The 6,012-nt window shown below is 42.5% G+C and overlaps 1 long non-coding RNA gene across 1 annotated transcript; it reads left to right on the top strand.

The window, feature by feature from the left end:
* The first annotated feature begins 3,618 nt into the window (after window positions 1-3,618).
* LOC145513540 (uncharacterized) lies at window positions 3,619-5,559 on the top strand. Its single transcript, XR_014059484.1, has 2 exons — window positions 3,619-3,822; window positions 5,251-5,559. It is a non-coding gene; the product is annotated as an uncharacterized LOC145513540 (long non-coding RNA).
* The last annotated feature ends 453 nt before the right edge of the window (window positions 5,560-6,012 follow it).

Below are 6,012 nucleotides of genomic sequence, written 5' to 3'. Positions count from 1 at the left end.
AAATTCACTGAGATGAGCATTTATTTTTTATTTTATTTTTTATTTTTTCTGAGATGAACATTTAATATGTGCACATTTTATCCCATGTGAGTTATTTCTCATCGTGAAAAAAAGAAACAATATAGAAGTGTGGTTGGTTAAAGACTAGTTGGGGAGTTAACTTCACAGTCCTGACTCTTCTGCCATGATAATTGTGATGTTACTGCCATGGTTTCTGGAGCCTGGGGGTTGGGCCTGAGCGGTTTGAGGAATGGCAGGGTGCAGCCCTTAAAGCGACCAGTTCAGTTTAGTCGCTCAGTCGTGTCCGATTCTTTGCGACCCCATGGACTGTAGCACACCATGCTTCCCTGTCCATCACCAACTCCTGGAGCCTGCTCAAACTCATGTCCATTGAGTCAGTGATGCCATCCAACCATCTCATCCTCTGTTGTCCACTTCTCCTCCTGGTATATAAACAGTCACAGACTTGGTATCAGGAGCCCTGAGTTTGGATCTTAACACTCTGCTTAGTATCTAACCCAGGAGAAAGCACTGGTGTGTGGTAATTGGTCCTGAGGTGAGTTACAAATTATTCATTGGTAATTATAAATCACTGAAGCTTTTAGTAATTTTCTCTTAATTCATTTGAATTCATAATACATGCATTTGGTTAAAAAACAAATTAAATCTTATAGAAGAGTATACAGTGAAAAGTCCATTTTCCTCTCATCCCTGAGTCCAAACACTGGTCCCCCATTCCTTCTCTTGAGAGGCAACTACTGTCGTCAGTTTCTGAAATACCCTTCCAGAGATAGCCTATGCATATTCATGAATGATTTCCTTGAAGAAAATTAGAGCAGTTTCAAGGTATGCGTATAATAATGTTGCTTTGCATACTGAATACTTTATTTTCAAAATGAAATTAGGTTTTCATTATGAAAATAATACAGTTTAGTTTAGTTCAGTCGCTCAGTCATGTCCGACTCTTTGCAACCCCATGAATTGCAGCACGCCAGGCCTCTCTGTCCATCGCCAACTCCCGGAGTCTACCCAAACCCATGTCCATCGAGTCAGTGATGCCATCCAACCATCTCATCCTCTGTCGTCCCCTTCTCCTCCTGCCCCCAATCCTACCCAGCATCAGGGTCTTTTCCAATGAGTCAACTCTTAGCATGAGGTGGCCAAAGTATCGGTGTTTCAGCTTCAACATCAGTCCTTCCAATGAACACCCAGGATTGATCTCCTTTAGGATGGATTGATTGGATCTCCTTGCAGTCCAAGGGACTCTCAAGAGTCTTCTCCAACACCACAGTTCAAAAGCATCAATTCTGCGGCGCTCAGCTTTCTTCACCGTCCAACTCTCACATCCATACATGACCACTGGAAAAACCATAGCCTTGACTAGACAGACTTGTTGGCAAAGTAATGTCTCTGCTTTTAAATATGCTATCTAGGTTGGCCATAACCTTCCTTCCAAGGAGTAAGCGTCTTTTAATTTCATGGCTGCAATCACCATCAGCAGTGATTTTGGAGCCCCCAAAATTAAAGTCTGACACTATTTGCACTGTTTCCCCATCTATTTCCCATGAAGTGATGGGACCAGATGCCAGATCTTAGTTTTCTGAACGTTGAGCTTTACACCAACTTTTTCACTCTCGTCTTTCACTTTCATCAAGAGGCTCTTTAGTTCTTCTTCACTTTCTACCATAAGGGTGGTGTCATCCGCATATCTGAGGTTATTGATATTTCTCCCGGCAATCTTGATTCCAGCTTGTGTTTCTTCCATCCCAGCGTTTCTCATGATGTACTCTGCATATAAGTTAAATAAGCAGGGTGACAATATACAGCCTTGACGTACTCCTTTTCCTATTTGGAACCAGTCTTATTTAAAAATTATATAAAGTAAAAGTGAATGCTCCCTCCACCTGCTCTGCTTACATTTTACTCCTCAATTACAGAGTTAACCACTGTGAACTCTCTCCTATATGGACTTACTGATAACTTGATACATGTGTAAACATACATAGAATATTACTGTAAGTAGTAAATTTGCAATCTGATTTTTTCATCAATAATGTATTAAAGATATAGTTTCACATGAATTGCATACAGTTCTTATTACCCTTCTTTTAAGGCTGTGTAACATAAAATACTTTACAATAGGTGAGAAAGGGATAAAGATATGGCAAGAATTACAGTGGGAAGTGTGTGCACCTGAAAGCATCATCTCTCAAAATGACCCAGAAGAAAAAAAGTTAAAAGCAGTTGATTTACTCCATCTTGGTCTCAGTTTCTCATCTGCAAAATGGAGACAACAATGAAAGCCCTGATTGTCTCACAAGGTTGTCACAAAGATTACACAAGAGGAGAATGAATGCAGAGTACTTTGAAAACTGAAAAGTGCTGTGTAGACATGGGAGATTGTTATTCCTGGAAAAGAGAAGGAATGGTAGTTCCAGGGCCTAAAGTCTATAACCAGCACTAATAAAAATTGCTTTCCTGCCTTTCTTCATCAAACGAACTGTCCATTTTTGCATAATAATTGTGAACATTTATTGAGTTCTTACTTTGCCAGGCATTCTTCTAAGATATGATTACAAATATATGTAAATATATATATTGGGCTTCGCAGGTGGCTCACTGGGTAAAGAATCCACCTACAATGCAGGAGACTCGTATTTGATCCCTGGGCCAGGAAATCCCTTGTAGCTGGGCACAGCAACCCACTCCAGTACTCTTGTCCGGAAAATCCCATGGACAGATGATCTTAGCAGGCTACAGTCCATAGGGTCAAATAGAGTCAGACATGAATGAAGCAACTTAGCATGCACGCATGCATGATATATATTATGAGTCAGATACTCTTATTATCTTCATTTGACTATCAGGCAATCGAGGCTGACATGGTTGGCAAATGGCACTTTTATTTCTGAACTGTGCCAAGTGAAAGTCACTCAGTTGTGTCCGACTCTTTGCGACCCCACGGACTGCATAGTCCATGGAATTCTACAGGTCAGAATACTGGAGTGGGTAGCCTTACGCTTCTGCAGGAGATCTTCCCAACCCAGGGATTGAACCCTGATCTCCCGCATTGCAGGCGCATTCTTTACCAGCTGAGCCACCAGGGAAGCCCAAAAGTGCACATGTCTCAAACTCTGTGCTATTCACTTTGGAGGCTTATCCATGCTTCAACTATGTAATTAGGTTGAGACTTAGACAGTTAGGGAATATGACTATGCACTGAAGAAAGAAGGGGCTCATTTCACTGGTACTAAAAAATAAAAAGCAACTAAGGACTCAAAATCTCGAGTCTCATAGGTATTCACACAGGTGGTTACACTGCTACTTGCTCCAGAACCCTTCATGACTCCTTTCTGCTAAATAAAAGCCAAGTTCCTCAGACTGATGTTCCACCTCTTCCTAAGCTCAATCAAATAACCTTTCTAGGCCTTTGTTTTATAAGACAGGAACTTCTAAGCCCATCATTCATACCTGTCTGGGGAAGTCATGAGAGGTTAAATTGTGTTTCCTAAGAAAATGTATGTTGAAGTCCTAACCCCCCTAACCCTCAGAATGTGACTTTGTTTGGGAATAGCATTGTTGCAGATGTAATTCATTGTGATGAAGTCATAGAGAAGTAGAGTGGACTCCTAGCCCAATATAACTGATGTCCCTGTGAGAAGATGGCCACATGAAGAGACAATCAGGGAGAACGCCATGTGACCATGAAGGCAGAGTTTGGAGTTATTGAGCTGCAAGCCAAGGAATGCCAAAGATTGCCAGGAAAGGTGGCACTAGATGTAAAGAACCTGCCTACCAATGCAGGAGACACAAGAGATTCAGGTTTGATACCTAGGTTGGGAAAATCCCCTGGAGGAAGACATGGCAACCCACTCCAGTACTCTTGCCTGGAGAATCCCATGGACAGAGGAGCATGGCGGGTTACAGTCTGTAGGGTTGCAAAGAATCGGACACAACTGAAGCAACTTAGCACGCACTCATGCATCAGGAACTAGGAAGAGGCAAGGAAGGGTGCCCCTACATGTTTTGCAGGGAGAGCAGTCCATCTAATATCTTGATTTGGGACTTCTAGCCTCCAGAACAGTGAGACAATACATTTCTGTTTGTAATACAGAAATGGTTTGTAATAATACTTTGTTACCATAGCTCCAGGAAACTATTGCAAGCCTCAGCCATTTAACCCCCTGATACTGCATGAGGCCAAGATGCATCAGGCCTTCTTTTTTCCTGTCCCATTCCTGTTCTCTCAGTCAGCCGTAGCATCCTCGGCAGTTTGCTTGTATAACACAATCAAATCCATGACATTCCCCATCTCTTCTGGTAGACAGCACACCAATGGTCTGTTTACTTCCCAACACACTCTGTGCAGGGCCAGTCGGGTCCCCTGCCCCCTGCCTCTTCCTGGCTCAGGGCCAGCCCAGCCCCTCTGGGGAGACAGGAGATTGAAACCCCCTCCTGCGTTGCCTAGGCAACAGTGCCATCTGAGTGCCCTGGAGCCAGGCAGCTGTGGCTGCAGGGAAGGGAGGGACCAAGGGAAGGGGGAAGGGAGAGAGGAGGACTACCGGAAAGACTCAAGGAGAGTCCTTAAAAGTGGCTCTAGTATAACCCCAGAAAGTGAAATTAAAACTGCCTCACCAGCATTATAAAGAAACAGGCAAGACCTGAGCTGGAGAGGAAAGACTTTACTCAGAGCATTCTATAAGGAGCTCAGTTCTATGGGTCTTTCAATCCAAACTCCATTCAAACCTATGCTTGAGACCTTTTGACAGCATGAGATCAAAAGATAACAAAATTCAGGCAAATGGGTACTGGCATTTTGCACACCAAGAGCAAGTCTTCTGTAAATTGCCTTAAGATGCACATTAAATGAAGAGAAAGATGAATGTGATTTTCAGTTCACCATAAGTAATGCCTGCTGTATTCAGGAAAACAGGCAAGGTGCTGGTTAGTTGGGGAGGGAATACAGGGGGGAACAAGAAGTTATACTTGCCCTCAAGCAGCACATTGTCCTTCCTTCAGTCATTCCTGCAGGGATGAACTTCTATAGTCGCATGCTGGAACATTTGAAGGCAATTTTTCTTATTCCATGGGGTTAGGTTGGGTTTCAAGGGAACCTAAGAAATCAGGTTAATACATTGCCCTGGCCACAAATTGGTTCAGGGGTGGCCACATACCCATTCTTAGCCAGTGATGAGTAGTGAGTTTTGGTGGGATTGCTGAGAGGAATACATGTTTTCTCTTCTGTACTAGAAGCCACCATTACCAACTTGCCCCCACGTGGAATCTTGCATGAAGCCAACTGGTGGCTCTCGACAGAGGATGAGATAGTTGGACGGCGTCACCAACCCAAAGCACGTGAGTTTGAGCAAGCTCCAGAAGTTGGTGATGGACAGGGAAGCCTGGCATGCTGCAGTCCATGGGGTTGCAGTCCATGGATCTGACTGAACTGACTGAACTGAACATGGTGGCAAGCACAGCTGAGAGATGGAGAAATATTGGGAGCTGGTGACACCATTTGAGTCCCCAACTCAAGCCAATAAATTCTACATGTTTCTTAAATGTGGTATGTGTTACTTCCAATTCAGAAAGTTCAATAAAAGATAAATTAGGAACCCTTTTAACTGATTGACCAGACTAACCAATGTTTTTCATTCCCTACATAAAATACACTGATTTATGCCCTTGTATATTGAACACTCAGAGCCAATGAGTTCTGGTACTTTGTTCCCCAAACTGTTTATGTTAACTATATTTACCACTGAAATTATGTTATTTAATTAAATATTAAGTAACTGCAGAGGCACAATGCTAAAGGAAAGATTTCCTGGTTGTATGAAAACTAATTTATAAAATACTTTTGAAAGACTTGATATACAGTGAGTATTTAAAAATTGCTTTGGGGTTAGATATGGATACACACATAGTTAAAAATGAAACAATAAAAATAAGGATGAGTTTTACACTCCACTTTGGAAGGGTCTTTAGTTCTTTTTCCCTCTAAAGAGCCCAGTG

Source organism: Giraffa tippelskirchi, chromosome 1, assembly GCF_054371585.1.
Source record: "Giraffa tippelskirchi isolate mGirTip1 chromosome 1, T2T-mGirTip1v1.2.pri, whole genome shotgun sequence".
In the NCBI taxonomy this organism is placed as follows: domain Eukaryota; kingdom Metazoa; phylum Chordata; class Mammalia; order Artiodactyla; family Giraffidae; genus Giraffa; species Giraffa tippelskirchi.
This window is presented reverse-complemented; position numbering and strand designations above follow the sequence as displayed.